The 21,752-nt window shown below is 33.8% G+C and overlaps 1 long non-coding RNA gene across 2 annotated transcripts in view; it reads right to left on the bottom strand.

Moving 5' to 3' along the window:
* Window positions 1-2,356: 2,356 nt before the first annotated feature.
* The window catches only part of LOC132669584 (uncharacterized), an 83,333-nt gene continuing 63,937 nt past the window's right edge, over window positions 2,357-21,752 (bottom strand). The window contains exons 2-3 of one of the 2 annotated variants that reach the window (XR_009606194.3): window positions 5,302-5,495; window positions 2,357-3,699 (exon numbers count right to left, since the gene is read on the bottom strand). This is a non-coding gene — a long non-coding RNA (uncharacterized LOC132669584). The remainder of the gene's footprint in view (window positions 3,700-5,301; window positions 5,496-21,752) is intronic. The other variant, XR_009606193.3, reaches the window with a different exon arrangement.

The following is a 21,752-nucleotide window of genomic DNA, read 5'->3' on the forward strand; positions in this document are numbered from 1 at the left end:
TAAAGAACATTATCTTAATGGTTGTTACAAATTTGGGCAACAAGAGTATCATTTCATTTTGTCATGTTCCTATTCTTTGAATACTATCTTACTTTCTAGCAAAATATGTTGTGCCAGACTCCCTCATACTTTCCCTGCCCAAGGCCTGGGATCAGCCATTTATTAAGTAGGGAATAATATTTAGATACCAATTCTAGACACTAGGTATGCTAATTCATGAGTGACATTATATAGAATAATTCAGAAAATAGAACTAGGAAAATGTTTTTGTAAAAAATTGCAAGTTCCTACTGATACTGTACACTGAATCCAGCACCGCATGATTTTTTCTCTTCTTTCCCCATTTCACATTTACATCATCCTTCTCCCACAATGAAAACTTTGTGTCCTGAATATAATATGTTTATTCATTTGCCCTATGCAGAAAGAAGTTTCTGACATAGTTCATTTCTTTCATCACACGAATTCCTATTTGCTCTTCCATTACATTTAGCTCCCGTATTACAATAGGATGCCTATAATTCATGGAAACAAGATGCTCTCTTCCTACCCAGGGCAAGGATAAAAGTACAAGTAATTATGTACAAAGTGGTCCTCAGCCTCAATTTATGAAAACTACACATATTTGGTAGCTGTAGCTCATGTCTCTGCAGCTCATCCCAAAGCCATAACTGATATTTGTCACATTATTCCTTTACTGTTCTCTAGTTTTTCTCGTTCTTTTTTTTTAAATTTTTTTTTTAACATTTATTTATTTTTGAGACAGAGAGAGACAGAGCATGAACGGGGGAGGGTCAGAGAGAGAGGGAGACACAGAATCTGAAACAGGCTCCAGGCTCTGAGCTGTCAGCACAGAACCCGACGCGGGGCTTGAACTCACAGACCACGAGATCATGACCTGAGCCGAAGTCGGATGCTTAACTGACTGAGCCACCCAGGTGCCCCTCTAGTTTTTCTCATTCTTGATCTGAAGTTTGATTGGCTTGTCTGGTACTGAGACACAGTTTTATCTCTGAATTACCTTAAGCTTTAGGTTCCTTACGTTTATTAAGCAACAGTTCTTTAAAATTGCCCATTTGCCATCATCACTGTGTATGGAAATGCCAAGAGCCACATCCATTAATCCCTGAGTTCAAGAATAGGCCTTTTTGTTTGTTGGTACAGTAATCTCTCAGTCAGCTGGGTTAGAGTACCCAATGTATCCATTAGATAGTCTCAACTTTAAGTTTAGTGGAATATTCAGTTGACCTTTGAAAGAACAATGTATTTTGTGGAAATAATCAACTCAGTCATGTTGACTCTAAGGTGTGGGAATGCAAAACAAATTCAAGAAGTGTGTCAGTGGGAGTAATGGTGTGGCATCAGGACTACCTCCCTCTCCCGGCTCCTTCACCTGTTTATTCCAGAGCCATATATTAGCAATTATTTGGCAAATATACCACATCTTAAAAGACCATAAACCAACACTGAAGGGAGTTATCCCTGAAGCAACATCTTTGCTGGACCTTTATCAGGCCATTGTATTATGATCAACTGCCTTTGGGTATTGTATATGAGAATATGCACATGGCATATGGTAAGATTATATGATAGCATTGTCAAGAACCCATTGTCCTAACTCTTCTTTTATATGAGTCAATATCGTGTGGAATTCCATGATGATATTATTCATTTTGTAAGTAATGAGACAATAATGCTGTAGGGGGCCTCTGGGCAAGGAAGGTAAACACAAATCCAGAGTAGGTCTCTATTCTTGTAAGGATGGATCACAATGTTCCTAAAAAGGCCCCATTTTAATCTCCATGACACTTAATGGCTAACTAGCCTCCTTGAGCAATGTTTCCATATAAAAGGCCGCCACACATGCTCTCTGCTACCAGCAGATTGGACACTCATAGTGGCAGTAATTAGACAATTATTGAAGATAACTACAGACAGTCCCCAACTTAGGATGGTTCAGTTTGCAGTTGTTTTTTTTTTTTATGATGGTGTGAAAACAACACTCACTTAGTAGAAACTGCATTTCAAATTTTGAAATTTGATGATTTCCTGAACTAGTAGTATGCAGATAGTGTCTTATGGGCAGTGGCAGTGAGCTACAGCTCTCAGTCAGCCACATGATCACAAGAACAAACAACCATATACCTACAACCATTCTGTACCCATCCAGCCATTCTGTTTTTTCACTTTCAGTAGAGTATTCAATAACTTACATGAGATATTCAACACTTTATTATAAAATAGGCTTGGTGTTAGATGAATTTGCCAAACTGTAAACTAATCTAAGTGTTCTGAGCATGTTTAAGTTAGGCTAGACTAAGCTATGACATTCAGTAGGCCAGGCGTATTCAATGCATTTTTTAAAAAATTTTTTTTCAACGTTTATTTATTTTTGAGACAGAGAGAGACAGAGCATGAACAGGGGAGGGGCAGAGACAGAGGGAGACACAGAACCTGAAACAGGCTCCAGGCTCTGAGCTGTCAGCACAGAGCCCGACGCGGGGCTCGAACTCACGGGCCGTGAGATCACGACCTGAGCCAAAGTCGGACGCTTAACCGACCAAGCCACCCAGGCGCCCCTCAATGCATTTTTGAATTAGGATATTTTCAACTTGTAAAGGGTTTAGTGCAATGTAACCCCATCATAACTCAGGAAGATTTCTAGTCCATAGTTTCAGTTTTACATGTAGTCCTATTGTTAGCCCATTTTGGCAATAGTGGGAAGCTAAGGAAAGAGGCTTCCTTAACTCCAAGGGATGAAAGATGTGTACCTGAAGTTTGAGAACTTGTGTTAAGGTCCTGTGGTTGCTATAATAAGTTACCACAAATTTGGCAGCTTAAAACAATGTAAGTTTATTTTCTCATTATTCTGAAGGCTAATGTAGGGTAGAATCCTTCCTTGCCTCTTCTGGCTTCTGGCAGCTGTTGGCATCCCTTTGCTTCCTTGGCTTGTGGCCATATCAATCAAATATTTCCATTGCCACTTCCTCTTCTGTGTGTCTCTCCTTTGTGTGTCTTCCAGAAGGACAGCTGCCATTGGATTCAGGACTGACTTGCATAATCCACAATGATCTCATCATCTCAGCATTCTTAATTTATTTCCATCTGTGAATAATCTTTTTCCAAATAAGGGAACATTTATATATTCCAGGGATTTGGCATGGACCTACCTTGGGGGCTACCATTCAAGGCACCATACCTGGCAAGTGTGAAACCTTCCTGGGTGAAAGTATCATATAGTACTATGAAACGTAAATTCATCGCATACTGATAACATCATTTCAGTGAGGACATTTAAAAAAAAAACAACAATAACAAACAACACAGGCAATGTTGCATCCTCATTATGGCGTATTTTAAGAAGTTTTATTCTGAGATCTGCCATATTTGATATATACTACAAAATGCAAAACCTTCTAAATTCTGCTTAATGCTGCCTATAAGAACCTTTCCAGGCACTGCATCAGAAGTGCAGTGTGGGTTATGCTGGTGACAGAGAGATGGACTGGTGGGTGGGGGTGGCTCTTATCCACACAGTCCTGTAGGGCCTAGATGCATGACAAATGTGCATGCACATGCCTCATGTCTGGACATTCAGGCTTTCTGGGATGGGTCCTCATGTCTGGGTCTCGTATGGATAGACTCCCAAGCCACAGGTGGGAACTTCTGGGGGACACAGTGCTGCTCAGCTCCAGCCTGCTGCAAAACAGAGATGCCAAACTATCAAATTTGAACTCACTAAGAATTTATTTCCCTCATTTGGAAATAGTATTATTTTGCAAACAAAAATTAGTAATGCCAAACTTCAGTATAATTTATAATCCAATGTCACGATCATTACAAGATTAATAGAAAAATATTTACAGCAACAATGTCATGAACAAATATTTCATGCCTTTAATATAAATGTTTAAATATGATTTATTTATAAGGGGTCATCTAATTTTCATCAAGTAATGTTATTTTCTGGTTCCCAATTGTCATTATTATTAGATGTAATTCGCTATCAACATTAAATCATAATGTAATTTTGTAACCTGCCTCACATTGGAACATATTACATTTTGTCCATTCATTAACAGATATTTAGTCATGTTCCTAACATATTGATGGAAAATTTGCATTTTAAAATGATTACCTTTGAAATAAGCCTAGGGGTAGATACCAACATTTCAGCATTTCTGAGTTAAATTAAAATTCCTCAATCAATAATTAATTGGGTCCTCACAGTCCAGAGAAGAAAAAAATATATATATTCTACAACTTTCCAATTGAGCCATTCAGTTCTGTGGAGTTTTAGGAAAGAATAGTCTCCTTATATAATCAGCTTTTTCTCCTAATAGTCACAGGTAAAGAAACAAAGAACATGATGGGAAGAACTGGAAGGAAGGAAGATATTCAGTCTTTCAGAAGTTTTTGGTTTGTGTTGTTCATTTGTTTGTTTTTATGAGGTAGTATGATGCTTTGTAAAAAGAATAAAGCCAAAGAAATTGCAAGGTAGAGCTAAGCAAATTTCTCAAATAGGAAATGTCACATCCATAGGAAACATATGAAGATTGCCTTTTTTTCTGAGTTTTCAACACAGATATCCATATATGAAAAGGCTGAGGAAGTTTTATGTTTTTTAAGTCTGATTCTCTTATCGAAGTGTGCTGCATTTGTTAGCAGCATAGACTTCGGTCTAATAATCTTAGGTTCAAATTCCAACTTCACAACAGGCTAGCTTTGTGACCTTGAGTAAGTTAATTTACTTTTCTAAATTTTAGTTTCCTAATTTGTGAAAATGGGACTGCTGTAAAGATTAGCTAAGGGACTAAATGTAACCTGTATATTAATGCCAGTTTCAAAAAAAACGTGAAAGAAAATGCTAAAATACAGCTAAATACAGTATTATTATTAGTGTTATTGTTGGCTTTATATTTCACCTCTTCCAGGTCATTGCTCAGTTGCCATTTCTGTTAGAAAACTTCAATCTCTTTATTTATATGTATAAGCCATGCCCCTTTCCAACTTTTTTCCCTGGCATGTTTTACCTGGTATCATTTATTATCATCAGAGGTACTGTATTTCGTTCCTTAATAATTACCTAATTAATTAATTTCCTTTGTCTGCCCCTCCATTAAAATTTAAGTTCCTTGAGAAAGGATTTTTGTCTGCTTTGTTAACTATGCTTTTCCTAGTCACTACTTTCTAGACCCTAAAACAATGCCTGGTATGGAGTATATGCGTTATAGTTTTGAATGAATTACTATTATTAAACTGTTGTGAACTCCCTCTGTTTCCCAGCAACCTTTTGCTTACCTAATAATCATAATCATTTAGGGGCATCTGGGTGGCTCAGCCAGTTAAGCGTCTTGACTTCAGCTCAGGTCATGATCTCGTGGTTTATGAGTTCAAGCCCCACATTGGGCTCTGTGCTGACAGCTCAGAGCCTGGAGCCTGCTGCAGATTCTGTGTCTCTTCCTCTCTCTGTTCCTCTCATGCTCACGCTCTGTCTCTCAAAAATAAATAAATGTTAAAAAAATTTTTAATTAAAAAATAATCATAATCATTTATAATTACTTTCATGAGGAGTGTGTATGAGTAATACTACAATTGACTTCTCACATGTTTTGTGGAATTTTAATTCTTACAGTAAAATTAAGAGAAAGATATCATTGTCTTTGCTTTTAAATGATTTTAGAGACTCATACTTTATGTGGTGACTTTCTCCTCACCTCCAATTTTTCCCTAACTACCATGTTGGGACACTTGTTCAGTTTTATTGGCTATCTGCCTTCATTGTTTCAAAGAGCTATCACCATTTAATCACAGAGCCTGCTATTATGTCTTCCCCCAAATTCTAATAGCTTATGATAAATAACCTGACCTTAAAGATTGCCAAATAAGACATTGCTTTTTATTGTGCTGTAACATCTTTTACCTTTGAAACATCCTCCAAAATAAACTCATAGATGGAGAATTCAACTTTTTATTACTACTGTACAGGGTCATGCATAAACACGAACATACTGATCATTGAGTGGTGATGGCTTTTTGAGTACTTAGGAAATAATACTCTTATTAAATAAATCTCTGCCTAAAATTGGACAGAGAGTTTCTAGGTTGGCCAATGAAGCTGTTCAAATTGTGCTAAATTTCCTCCTTTGGTTTACCTATTTTTTATGTTCTGTCAGTTACATTTCCACTGACAAGACATTTGAGGAAAGATTTTCCTTTCAAAAACAAAGAAAATAGAGAATGGTCAATTAAAAAACAAACAAACTACTAGTTATGGAGAATGTACCAAAACTCTGTTAGTCACTTTACATGCAGTATTTCTGAAAAGGTAGCATTATTTCTTTTCTTCATTAAAAAAAAACAATGCTCAGGGCATACAGTTAACCCTTAAACAATGTGCAGATTAGGGCACCAGCACCAGTGCAGTCAAAAATTCACGCATAACTTTTGACTTCCTGAATCTTAACTTAATAGTCCGTTGACCATAATCCTTACTGACAGCATAAACAGTTGATTAACACTTATTTTGAATATTATATGTAGCGCATACTGTTTTCTTACAATAAAATAAACTAGAGAAAACAAAATATTATTAAGAAAGTCATAAGGAAGAAAGAATACATTTGCAGTACTGTATATCATTTATCGAAAAAATAGCCAGGCGCATCTGCACAGTTCATACCTATGTTGTTCAAGTGTCAACTGTGTAATTAATTTGGAAAAGAGTTCAAATGGATGACTATTCATATCTTCTTACATGAAAAACCAAAATCAATGTTATTTCAAATATTCTATATTTTCAAATATGCTATATTACCAGGGTTGATAATCATAGAAGAAATCATATACAAAGTATTACTGATAGTAAAACTCTACCTTACCTCCCACCCATCCACCTTTTACTGGATAACAGAAAAAAAATTAAAGGATTTGATGGATTATTTGGTTTACCTTTTGTGTCTACTGGTATTATGAGACAGGAAATACTGTATCTCTAGCACAACTCAAATCAATAAACTCCTACAAAGATTTATGGAAGTTGCAACATATTGAACAGTATTCCCCTCAGCTTATCCCTTGCCAGTGATCATAGAAATCCACATTCAATGCGAATGGCATGGAAGCATTATCACAACTATAGAAAGCCTCAAATATAATTTAGAGACATTTTTCCTTGACAGTTGTCTGACAATTCTAATTTGTCCTTGTACCTATTTGACATATTATATTAAATTATATCCAATACTTTATATCCATTACACACTAGCACACTGTATCTTCAATGAATACAAGTAAAGTCAGCATAAGAATATAATATCACCAAGTGCTGAAGAAAAATATTTAGTTACTCCAGAAATTTGGACCCACTAATTTTCGTTAGATAAATGTGTACCTAAGCCAGCATCTATAAATACATTAAACACCGAAACTATGTAAAAACCTAAAAAATTGGAGGTGCTTGGTTTGAGGGATGAGGAAAGCCCAGGGTCCCCCTACTTCTCCGCCATCTTAGCTTGGGTGGCTCAGTCAATTGAACTACCAACTCTTGATTTCGGCTCACATCATGATCTCACGTATATGAGATCAAACTCTGCACTGAGTAGGAACATTGCTTAACATTCTCTCTCTCTCTCTGTCTCTCTCCCTCTTCCCTTCTACCTCGCTCACAGTCTGTTTCTCTTAAAAAAAAAAAAACTTAAAAATTGGAAAGAGGAAAATCACCTACACTCTTTCTAGAATTCTAAATATAAGCAAAGGCAGATGATCAACTGTCTGATATTTTAGTTCTTGGACATGATGATGGGGGTAGGGAGAATCCTGTGAATAGTGAATTCCTCAGTAATATTAAGAATTAGGCCGAAGAAGAATGAATACAAATCTATGCTCTTTAATGTTTTAATACAATTTTATTTCAATACCATAGTATTCAACGAAAAGAACTCTGAACACAGTGTTACAAATTTTTCAGATTGGCTATATCTCTGTGTTGGTCAGAGCTCCAACAGAGAAACAGAACCAGAATGATTCCCACCCCCTTTGATTAAATAAATAAATAAATATATATATATGTATATATGATTAATAATCATAATACATATATATGTATTATTTATATTTGATTAAATATATATATGTGTGTGTGTGTGTATGTGTGTGTATGTGTGTGTGTATATATTTGATTATATATATATGATTATATACATATATATTAATGTATGAATATATATGTAAATTTGTAGGCTGAAATCTCTCAAGCAGGAGCTGATTTTAAGTTGACACATAACATTGATGATGACAGTTCACCTGTTGCTAATTTGTCACCTATGCAGATCTCCTTAATCCACACTCAATCCACACAGAAAGATAATAACAAACTCATATTTTGCATTGAACATGATACAATGTCTCATATATAACCAAAAATATGCTAAATTTTTCCCCAGAAAATAATTCAAAGTCCTTGGGTTATATTCACTCTTTTTAATGTTTCTTATTCAAGTATAATTAACATACAGTGCTATATTAGTTTCAGTTGTAGAATATAATTCAACAATTCTACACATTACTCAGGGCTTATCATGATAAGTATACTCTTAATCCCTTTCACCCGTTTTGCCAATCCTCCCACCTACCTCCCCTCTGGCAACCATCAGTTTGTTCTCTATATTTAAGTTTTTCAAAATATTAAAAATAGAATTACCATATGATCCATTAATTCCACTATCGGATATTTAACCAAAGAAAATGAAAACACTGATTGAAAAAGATGTATGCACCCTTCTATTTATTGCATCATTATGTGCAGTACCCAAGATGTGGACCCAACCAAGTGTTCAACCATAAATGAATTGATAAAGAAGAATTATGGTGTATATATACAATGGAATATTTTTCAGCCATAAAAAAATGAAATCTTTCCATTTGCAACAACATGGATGGATCTACAGAGTATAATGCTAGGTGAAATAAGTCAGAGAAAGACAAATACCATATAATTTAACGCATATGTGTAATTTAAGAAGTAAGACAAGTGAACACAGAAAAAGAGATAAGCAAAAAAGTAGACTCCTAAATATAGAAATATTCCTTTTATTTGATATCACATAATTTAAATTCTATGATGTAAAAATATATACTATCATTAATATATCTTATGTTAGACTATAAAGGAATAAGGAGGGAAAGATATGAATATACATATTTACATATATTTCCACACACTCAAACATTTGTAACGAAAATAAAGAAGAAATATCTCATGAAAAGTACAGTTACACACTCACACATATAATAACGATAAAGAATAAATACTCATGAAAAGTACAGTCCTTGTTTCTGCAACTGGTCACATGGTCATAATTGGTATTCTACTAATACCTATCCCATATTCCCTTTGCCTTTGGCAGGCACCTCAGTCAGTTGTGATTTATTGCCTGGTAGGGTGACCTAAACTTTCATTCCTAAAGGGTCTTGATCATTATCAGTCATGTCTAAATTGGGTTGTATTTTTCCATTGACCTTTATCATGGGACATGGTAATACTAAGAGATGCCTTAAGAGATCTCCTGTGTGTCAGGCATACAGTGACTGCCTCCACTGTGTAGTAACAGTTTAATTTCCCCTTGGAAATCAGGATCAATGACCATGTTCAGTAAACCATTGACCACAGTACATAAATCAGTATAGGCTCATAACTCTGACCATTTCTCCTTCCAATGCGAAATGAACATCAGGTACAGTATTCAAACTTTCCTGCCCACTGGAAGGATTTCCCTTCACTACTTTCCTTCAGGCATGTTCCGGAAACAGGCTGTAGTGCTATAGCTATCTACTTTTAGGGAATACCAGCATATCATGTAGAACCATCTGTAAACCAGGCCAACTTTTCTTTTCATTAGTCAAATTTTCATAGGGAACTCTCCATGAGGCAACAGGTGTCACTGGGAGAAAGAAGGTAATGAAGCAAGAGTAGGGATCGTGGGCAGCTGGGCTAATTCCTCAGGTGACTTACTTGTGCCTTCAGGGCTTCTGCAGCCCCTTATTATTTCATAGTAGAGTTCTGCTGTTCACACCCAACTTTATAGCTTGATAGGTCAGGTGATATTCAGTACATGATGGGCAACTCAGGTGACATTATATATTGGTGGCTCATGGTTGAGCATTTAGTCTCTACCAAGATTCAATAGCTAGCCAAAAGATGTTTCTCAACAGAATAGTTATCCTTAAAGGATAACTTTGGACCTAAAGGAAAGCTTTGATCTAAAATCCTAAGAGACTGAGGCCTATAAGGACCTACCACAGGCTCCAGCCTCTCATTCTGCCAGTCACACTCAAGCAACATCAGATCTGCTAGATTATATGGTCCAAGTGGAAGAGCAGTTTATGTGGCAGTCTAGATCTGTTGCAGAGCTTTTTCTAAATCTTTCAAAACTAGCAACTCTTTGGGTAACTTGGTAAACAGAATGGAGTAACACACTCAAATGAATATATTGCCTCCAAAGTCTAAATAATGCTACTCTGTGATGTGCCTCATTTTTGGCTATGGAAGGGGCCAGATGCAATCACTTATCTTTCACTTTAAAAGGGATCACTGTGTGTTATACCAGTGGATCCTGTAAGTTTCACTGACATTAAAGACTTCTGAAGTTTTGTCAGATTTCTTTCCCACTCTCTGACATGCAAATGTCTTATGAATATGTTGCATTATTACTACTTCTTGCTCATTAGTTTCTATTAGCATAATATCATCAATATAATGACCAGCAACATGTCATATGGAATAGAAAAGTGATTAAGACCCCTGCAGACTACATTATTCAATAGACTACAGAGTTTTATATGCCTGAAATAGTAAGGGAAGGTATATTGCTGGTCTTACTAGCTGAAAGCAAACTGCTTCTGGTGATTTTTGCTAATGTGATTCCAGAAAAAAAAAATATTTCCCAGATCAATAGCTGCGTACCACATACAAGGGCATGTGTTAAACTGCTCAAGCAAATTAGGATCATTTTACATTTTGATTCAGCAGTAATCTTTACTGTTAATCCTGATAAAACACTTTGAATAGAACTATATATGTTAGATATCCTGAATCTAGATTGATACAGTAAATGTTCCTGCTGAATCAAAATGTAAAATGACCTTAATTTGCATATAGTTTCCCAAAGCACAAATTAGGAAATTTTAAATTAGCATAGAGCAGTTTTTAAATAACTATTAGCTTGTTTTCCCTTACTGACTTTAAAGCATATCAACATGTCAGAATTTTTTTCTTAAAGGTAAAGAAGAACACTTTAAAAGCTGAAAGAAGTTATGCAATGACAGATTCATAAAACATGCATGAAAAGACTGAGTTTTTGAAACTGAATTATTTTTGCCTTTGTAATACAGATGTTATTATAAGACTCAAATTGGTGTATTAGCCTAACAGCTAGGAAATGGCAATTTATACATCACTTAGTACAATTGGATTCCATCAAGGTCTGTCACTATTATGATCTTTTTCTATTCACTGATGAATTTGATAAGGTACTATGTTAGTAACTTTAGATTAAAAATAGGAAGCATTTTCTCTCCTTCAATTTAATAGTTATGTATTAGTTGTCCTTAGCAATTTCTTTAAGCTATTGGAAAATATATTTAAAAACTTAATCCATAAATGAACACTCAGTTCTCTTAAACTAAAAGTGAATGAGAAAGCATTTTATTATATCCAGAGATTCCAAAGAGGTATACCATCTATTTCCAAAACTAAAATCCAGTATTTTCTATAGTAATATAATTTTTAAATATTGGAGTGAGATTTCAATTAAAAAAATCATTCACCTTTCTTACCAAATAATATGGGGATGGGAATATCCAAGCATTTGGTTTCATCCTTTAATTTCTGCTTATATCAGTTAAAGACTAAAAAGTTGCACGTTGTTAAACTCACCTCAAACAGGCTGAGAATTTAACCTGAGCTCAAATTCTTAAGCAAAATTTGAAACCACCAACCATCTCCCTACGTTCGTAATTACAGTGAAAGTCTTCTATGGCATTAGCTTTATCATAAAATTTTGGTTTCTATAGACTTTTTATTATCATTGTTAATTTAAAACACTTTTGTTATTTCATGTCATACATTACTAGTGTCTTTACCCCCAGCTACATGCCTTCATAGAGGATTTTAATTTTTTTTTTTTGTTTGTTTATTTTATTTTTGAGACAGAGAGAGACAGAGCATGAACGGGGGAGGGTCAGAGAGAGGGAGACACAGAATCTGAAATGGGCTCCAGGCTCTGAGCGGTCAGCACAGAGCCTGACGCGGGGCTCGAACTCACGGACCGCGAGATCATGACCTGCGCCAAACTCGGCCGCTTAACCGACTGAGCCACCCAGGTGCCCCATAGAGGATTTTAAACAATAATAATGTGATTCATATATACATATAAATTTTAATTTTTTTAATGTTTATTTATTTTGAGAGAGAGAGGGTGAGTGGGGTGGAGCAGAGAAAGAGGGAGACACAGAATCTGAAACAGGTTCCAGGCCTCTGAGCTATCAGCACAGAGCCCAATGCAGGGCTTGAACTCAAAACCATGAGATCATGACTTGAGCTGAAGCCGGACACACAACCAACTGAGCCACCCAGGTACTCCTGTTTACAGATAAATTTTAACTAGGGCTTAGAACTCCCTAGTAAAAAGAAATACAGGCTTAGGTAAGCATCTTTTTTTTTTAATTGAAGTACAGTCGACACACAATATTAGTTGCAGATGTACAGCACAGTGATTTGACAACTATAAATGTTACAAAATGCTTACCATAAGTATAGTTGCCATCTGTCACCATACAAAATTATTACAATATTATCAACTATATTCTGCATACTGTAATTTTTATCCATGTGACTTGTCCATTCTATAACTGGAAGTTTGTGCTGCTTAATCTCCTTTAGAATCAGAAACCTGTTTTGCCCATGAATCTGTTTCGGTTTTATTGTTGTTGTTTCTTTGTTCATTTGCTTGGTGTTTCAGATTTCACATATATGTGAAATTACATGGTATTTGTCTTTGTCTGACTTATTTTACTTAGCATCATACTCTGTTGATGATCTATGTTGTTGCAAATGGAAGGATTTTCTTCATTTTTATAGCTGAGTAATACTGCATTTTACACACACACACACACACACACACATATATATATATATATATATATATATATATATATATATATATACACACCACATCTTCTTTATCCTCAGATGCTGAGATCATACTAAGTCATTTACTGAGGCAAACACTGAAATAACAGATTTATTAAAGATAACATAAGTCAGATAGCAGTATTTTTTAGCCTGGATGGCTCAGTCAGTTAAGTCTCTGATTTCTGCTCAGGTCATAATCTCGCAATTTGTGAGTTCGAGCCCACATCAGATTCTATGTGTACATCTCAGAGCACGGAGCTTGCCTTGGATTCTGTGTCTCCCTCTCTCTCTCTCTCTCTCTCTCTCTGCCCCTCCCCTGCTCGCTCACTCTCTCTCTCTCTCTCTGTCTCTCTCAAAAAGAAATAATAATAAATAATAAACAAAAAATTTTAAGTTAATTCTGAAATGTCTACTGTTTAAAACAATGGCACTTACATTATTTAATCTCCATAAATAGTTAATATTTCAATATTAAATTTCAATATTAAAATGTCAAGCACTATCCAGATTTTGAACATTGTAGTGATCAAAGACCATCTAATATTCTATGTGATCTTCTCAGATCTTATATATGGTCAGTTGTTTCACGCATGTTGATCTTTTTTCCCTTTTACCTTATCAACAATATGGAAACAAATAGGGAGGAAAGTAAAGAAATCAATATTTTTGTAGTTTTCAAGACTATATGGAGATAGTTTTCAATATATCGTAGTGTTATGTGCACAAAATTGTATTTAATTGTATGAGGAAAATAATTTTTATTGCTCTACAAACATTTTATTTAATCTCTTGGAATATTGTTTGTTCATCATCAGGTCTTGCTTTTTTAAACAAACTCTTGTTGATTATCATGATGCAACAGTCTCCTGCTTGTTGTTCTTCTTGTTTCCTAGCCCAGTTTCCTCTCTTAGACATCTAAATCTTAGAGAGCTCTATTTTGGGGTCTCTTCTGTTTATACACCTTTACATTAGAAGCTCCTATTCATATGGCTTTGTTTCACATCTCTGAATGTCTTCAATTCTAGAGCTCTCCTCTGGGCACAATATCATATATCCAACTATGTGTTTGACATTGCAATATGGTTTCCCAAGTCAGAATTCTGGGAGTCATCCTCAAATTAACTACCCTTCTCTCATAAGAATTCTTGCAGAGTTTGACTTTTACATGTGTTACTAACCAATTCATCTGTTTTCATCTTTACTTTTGCCATTCTGATTCAAGCCACCATTATCTCTGAAAATTATTACTTTATTTTCTAGTCTTCCACTTCCATTAATGCCTTCTGCCAGTGCATTCTCTATACAATATGTACTTATGTCTATAAAAATATTACATTATGTAAGTCCCCCATGCCAACTTAAGCTTTCATTTTATATTACTCTAAGGACAAAATTCAAAATTCCATATTATTCATTTACTTATTTAGTTAAACCTAATTATATTAGTAGCAAACTGTAAGTAGATGATTGTTAATTTCACCCTATTTCATATATTTGTGTTTATATATACAAATGAATAACTTGATAAACAAATTAGAGAGCTAAACTACAATTTTATAATAGAGCTAATCCAAAATATGGGGCTCAAAAACAGAGGATCATGGAAGGATGTTAGAAGAGGAGGCAAGGAGAGAAGTAGAGTTCTTTATAATTTCCTGGGACCAGAGACCCTTCAGCAACAAGGATATATCTGTAGCTCAGAAAACCATTTGCATTACTTCTATAGCCTGTGTGTGTGTGTGTGTGTGTGTGTGTGTGTGTGTGCGCACGCGCGCGCGCGCCCATGTTATTTACGCCCTCCCTGAGGAGTAGATTCCTTGTTAGTCATATGGAAGGGTGGAAAACTTGATAAAATTATCTGTGAAGACATATTTCCGCATTTTTTTTCATTCTTTTCCTTAGGCCTGCCACTGAAAATTTTATTTACTTCTTCCTTAATACACATCTTCCTCAATGCACAATGGGGTCACATTCCAATGAACCTGTCTTAAGTTGTAAATATCCTAAGTGGAAAGTGCATTTAATATACCTAACCTATGGAACACCATAGCTTAGTCTAACCCACTTTAAACACGCTCAGAACATCCATTAACCTACAGTTAGGCAAAATGAACTGGCAGATGCATTAGTCCAATTATATAATAAAGTTTTGCATATCACGTGTAATTTGTTGAATACCATACTGAAAGTAAAACACAGAATGGATACATGGTGTCAGTTGTTTACCCTCCTGAATGGGGCTGACTAGGAATCACAGCTTGTTGCCCCTGCCCAGCATCAAGAGAGCACATTGCACTGCATATTGCTAGCCAGGAAAAGGATCAAAATTCAAAGGACAGTTTCTGCCAAATGCGTATAGCTTTTGTACCATCATAAATTTGAAAAATCATAAGTTGAACTATCATAAGTTGGGGACTGTCTATACATCAACATGTGCCACACTCCTCAATTTTCTGGCATCCAATTAAATCCCCCATGTCCTACAGAAATTTGTCTCAGCTAGTTTTTAAGGAGAAAAGTAATATGCAAATGAGGTCTGAATAGAATGAAAGGTTTTCATGTTATCGAAGTTAATGTTATTTAGATAACTAGAGTAGATTACAGTTAAAAATGTCATACTACAAAGTAGAGCTTTTGATAATTTAGTTTGAGTAAGAAGGTCTTAACTCACCCAATGCTTAAAAATAGTTCAATTTCTTAGACTATATCATTTGAAGTATAGACTCCAAAACAATATTTTCTAGAGGATTATATTAATTTCTTAGTAATATGCTCTAAGAGGAAATTATTAACTGTTGAGTGTCTAGGAGCATGGACTTGATGATGAAAGGATTAAAAATCATGTGATAAAATAATTGCAGATGTTAGAGAAATTTAGTCCTGACACTTGCTTTTTAGAGCTTAGAGTGTCTGTAAAAATATTTTTACTTGGTTAAGCCCTTAAGGAAGAATAATTTGAATGTTTATCTGTTGTTTAAGGGGCAGATCATTAGAGCCATTAAAAAATTATTTAAGGAGCAATGGTAAAAGTACTAATCATCATTAAATCATTAAATTTTTTGTATGGGTAGAAATGTAAATATCACATAAAAATTTTTAAATGTTTGCTTTAAATGTCAATTAATAAACTGAAGTCACAGAGAATTGGAAGCATCTCACTGACCTTACTAGAAAAGGAATCAGAATACACATTTATTTAACACTCATTAGAACCATTCCCATTTCTTCCGTACTTTTTTAGAGCAAACCTAATTATTCCTGCTGCCTTGACATTTTTACTACTTTATATGCCTCATCAGTTTAAAACATTTACTTCTGTGACTGCTGAACCATTGAGCAAATTGGTTCTTCAGATCAATACTCTTGCTTCAAAAAAGAAGCTCTACACAGGTGTCTGGCAGTGTTTATTCACTGAAAGCAGTTCATCTCCTACTGTTGATAGTTGGCAAAGTGACACTCCATTTTAGGTCTTTAATCATTTAAACCATTTCCTAAGAAAACTGAAACTTGAAAAAAAAAGAGAGAGAAAACTCAATGTGTACTATTAAATAAAAATAGCCAATCAGTCAACACAGACACCCTCTCTTCATAGCAATCAGCAACAGCTGTATCCCAATTAAAGCTATGATTTTGCAGGTGCTTAGAGAAGTCTATGTCAAAATAAATCCACTTATTTAAAATGTTTTGAACCATTATAAGGCCTTCATAGATAAGTTCAGGCAACAACAACAACAAAAACAAAAACTATAGGGATTTTCAAACAACTTATTTGTAAGTGTCAAGATTCTTGGGTAAAAGAAGAAATGAGATCAAAACAAGGAGATGTCTTTGGAAAAACATCATTCTCTTATTAGCTGGAAAAATAGAAAAGGGAAGTTTGAACAGCACTACATATAATTGGTAGAAACAGATGCCACCCTATTCAATACATTTCTTAACACCGTCCAGGAAAATATTTGCTTATAATATCCAGTTCAACCTATGTGTGCATGACATATATTTAAAAGCATTCCTCTTGAATCATTTTAAGTGGATTTTAATAAATATTATTTACAAATAAACACTAAAACAGTTGCTTTAAATTTTACTTTATGCAAAATTTACAAGGTAATGTTATAAATTTAATTTCCCTCAAAGTACTTCTAAGGATTCTGATTTTATAGGAATATATTTAATTTGTCTAAGGTGTCTTTATTTTTACCAAATACACATAGTAAATATGATACAGATATCCCACTCTAACAGTATTTTGAGGAAACCTCTAAATTTGTGCAAATAAAAAGAGCATTTTTAATTTCCTTTTAAATATTTGTATTTTTAAATAAAACGCTGATTTCAAAAAAAATCTTACTCATTTGCTTACATACACCAAGTAGTTTCTGAAAATGGATAGCCTTTTCTCTCTACGAGTCCACTCAGCAATGTAATGATATGTCTGTTTTATATTAAACAGACATTATCATGAATGTTATCTACAGCACTAGGAAACTATAAAGTTTAATTATTTAATGCTTGCATGGTGTTTTGAAGATGAGATGTTTGTTCAAGAGCTAAATATTATTGTAGCTATTAGACATCTGTTGTATTCTAGTTAGAATTGATATTTTATAGCAGCATATGAAATTATTCCCCTAGAAGTTTATAAGTTGTCAGAATTGAATATATCATAGAGTGACAATGTATTAATAATTTATTTTAAGAGAAGAGAAGGGTTTTCATTGTCCTTACTACTTTTTAATAGTATTGAGAAAAATTTTAAGTAAATTCAATTTGAAATTAGGGAAATAACAATTTGGATTACATCTCAGTTCTCAACAGAAATGATAGAAGACAGAAGACAATCGAATTATTACATTAAAGAGCTGAGAGAAGCTGTCAATTTAGATTATTTATGTATTGAAAAGATTCAAGATTTTTAGAAAGTATTCTACAGTTTTTACAGGTGGAGGAGTAAATTACAATCACTACATATTCATTTTACATTTTAATAGATGTATAACATATATAATTTGTTGAAGTGAAAAGTGTACCAAGTATAAAATCTGATGACATTTTACAATGTAAACATACCCATATAAGTAAAACTGAGATCAAGGTGTAGCGTATGTTTAGTACCTCAGAAAGCTCCCTCCTTCCCTTTCCAGGACTTTTTTAAAAAATGTTTTTATGTCCTTAAACACTTGGATTAGTTTTTCTTGATCTTCATATTTGTATAAATGGAATCATACAATATGCATTATTTTGTGTCTGGCTTCTTTTGTTCAGCAAAAATCTATATATTTTAAGATTCATCCATGTTTTATATGTAGTGTAAACTTCACTACTTTTATTGCTTTGTACTATTCCATTTTACCAATATGCTACAACTTATTTATTGTACAACTCTATTATGGCTATAGCCATTTTGCTTGTTTCCAGATTGAGATTATGAATAACTTTGCTAAAATGCTACATTATATGGAATTTCACTGAATATAGGCAAAGGAGTAGACTACCTGGTAATAACCTATGCATTTTTATATGATGGTTTTATTATTAATCAGTTTAATATTTAAAATTTTCTAATGGCCATTTTGATTTATAATTGGAATTATATGATTATGCGTATGCATCCATATGTGCATATGTGTGTCTGTTTGTGTCACTGTGTACATATTTTATATATATATAAATTAAGGAAGGGGCATCTAGGTGACTCAGTCAGTTAAGCATTCGATTATTGATTTCAGCTCAGGTTTGCGCTCATGGTTCGTGAGATCGAGCCCCATGTCAGGCTCTGTGCTGACAGTGTAGAGCTTGCTTGGGATTGTCTCTCTCCCTCTCTCTCTCTGCCTCTACTCCCTGCTTGCTCTCTCTCTCAAAGTAAATAAATATAGACATTTTTAAAAGTTATAGAATATTATATATATTTTAAATTATCCACAGTTTATATATATGGAGATACGTACACAGAAACATATAACCCCGTCAACTGTAAAAATACACATTCTTTTTAAGTATACATGTGACACATAACTTCAAGTACACATAATACATAATACCATTATATATAATGTTTTTAATTTTTTTTAATTTAGTTTTTAAATTTTTTTCCAGTTACTCTGAAAATTATATTAAAATATTTTACTATGATATGGATTCCTATATTTTATTTTTCATTATGTCAGATTTAACTTTATATATTATGAGACAATATTATGCTTTCCTGTTGGATTAACATTTTCCATCATAGAGTATGGAATAACTAGCCTTCTTTACATTAGTAATAATTCTAGCTTTAAAGCCTATTTCATCTGATACCAATAAAACTACATTAGCTTTGTTTTGGTATTGCATGATATAATTTTTTCATCCTTTAATAATCAACATTTATGTATTCTCATATTTGAGATACCTTATAAATAATTATGAGTGTTGCATTTAATTTAGTGTATCAATATTTGTATTTTACTAGGTTAGTCCTCTTTACATTTAGGGTAATTATAGGTATATTTTACTTTAAATTGTCCCTTTTTGATTTATTTTATATTTGTATTATCTCTCCAGTTTTCCCTAATTTCCATTATAATCTTTTTTTATATAATTTTTTAATGTTTATTTATTTTTGAGAGAGAGACAGAGTACAAGGAGTGGGGGGAGGGCAGAGAGAAAGGGAGACACAGAATCCGAAGCAGGCTCCATGCTCTGAGCTGTCAGCACAAAGCCTGATGCTGGGCTCAAACTCAAACTGCGAGATCATGACCTGAGCTGAAGTCAGACGCATAACTGGCTGAGCCACCCAGGCGCCCCTATCATCTTTTTTATAATTAAATGGTACTTGGTAATCTTCATTGTTTCCTCTCTTAGGTATATTTGTAATTCATGTGTTTATTACTTTCTACAGTAAGTACAATACAGATCTTTTTAAATTATGCATTAATTATAAGATGAATGCTTGAATCAATAACATCTGCCTACAACTTTTGTACTCCCTGATGTGTGTAAGGACCTTGTAGATATATTTACCCCCTTCTGCTTTTTGTGCAGTTGTCCTCAAATTTATTTAAATATATTTTAAATCAGCCATGGTATTATTCATAGATTTAAACATCACAAGAATTATGTTACAATCAAAATTGTTTTAGATTTAACTACATGCCCACTTTCGCTGTTCTCTTCATTTATTCTAGAATTACTCTATTTCCATTCGGTATCATTTCCATTTAGTCTGAAAAAAAAATCTCATTTCGTTTTTTTTTTTTTTAATTTATATTTTACTGTTTGTTTATTTTTGAGAGAGAAAGAGGGGCAGAAAGAGACAGAGACACAGAATCTGAAGCAGGCTCCAGGCTCTGAGCTGTCAGCACAGAGCCCAACGCCGGGCTAGAAATCACCAGCCCCGTGTGATCATGACCTGACCTGAAGTCTGTTGCCCAACTGACTGAGCCAGTTTACACTGGATTTTCTCAGTATTTATATTTTGCAATTGTCCTTTATCTCTCCTTTACTTTTGAAAGATAATTTCTCTGAACATATAATTTTAAATTGATACTTATTCTTCTTCCACATTTTAAATATACACGTCCATAGTGTTCTGAATTATATGCTTAGAAGTAAAGTTTTAGTTTTTCTTGAAAGGAAAGTGTCTTTTTTTTTAATCTATGGCTTGTTTTAAGATAGTTTCTTTGTCTTTAATTTTCAGCAATTTTATTTTTAAGTGTATTTTTTCCTTGTATTTTTATTCATCCCATAGTGACGAAATCTAAAATCCATAGTTTTATCTATTATTTCAAATTTTAAAATATTCTTGGTCAGATTTTCTTCAATTCTTTCTTCTTCGATTTATATTCTTTCTCCTTCCCTTTTGGGATTACAATTGCATTATGTTAAATCATTTCACCATGGTCTATACAATAATAGCACTATTTTCATTCCTCTCTTTTTGTAAACCTCTTTGTTTCACTGTGGTTATTTTATGTCAGCATATATTCAAATTCAGTAATCTTATTTCTACTATTAATTTGCTTTCAAAAGCATTTATTGAATATTTAGTTTCAGGTGTTAAGAATATATAATGAAAGAACATAATATTCCTTTTAATAGATTTTCTGATTTTTTGTGCAATTTTTCATATTTTTATATATTTCCTTTAAATATTAACTATAGTTATATTATAGTTACTTAATGTTGTTGTTTGATAATTTCAAAATTGTCCCTTTTACCTCTGAATTTCAGTCACTGGGATTTGTATTTATTATGTCTTGTAACTTGTATTACCTGTCAGATATTGTGTTTACCACAATTGGGTCTCTCAAATGATGTTTCCTTTCTCCAGAGATGTTAAATTTTCTGCTAGTGCATAATGGAGTAGGGCAGATCATCTTAAAAGTGATTTATTTCCATTTTGTTTTTTTTCCTAGATAAAATCTTTCAAAAGTCTCAAAAAAGGGTCTGGAGTACCTGTTATGTTCTTTTATCTTTGTAGTCCTGACTCCAATTTTTTGTATCTATATACTGTGAGATTGCCAACATTTATTTTTAGCATCTTTAGCCTTTTAACATCTGTTCTCTGCTTTGTGTT

This window comes from Panthera onca, chromosome B3 (genome assembly GCF_046562875.1).
Source record: "Panthera onca isolate mPanOnc1 chromosome B3, mPanOnc1 haplotype 2, whole genome shotgun sequence".
NCBI classification, from domain to species: domain Eukaryota; kingdom Metazoa; phylum Chordata; class Mammalia; order Carnivora; family Felidae; genus Panthera; species Panthera onca.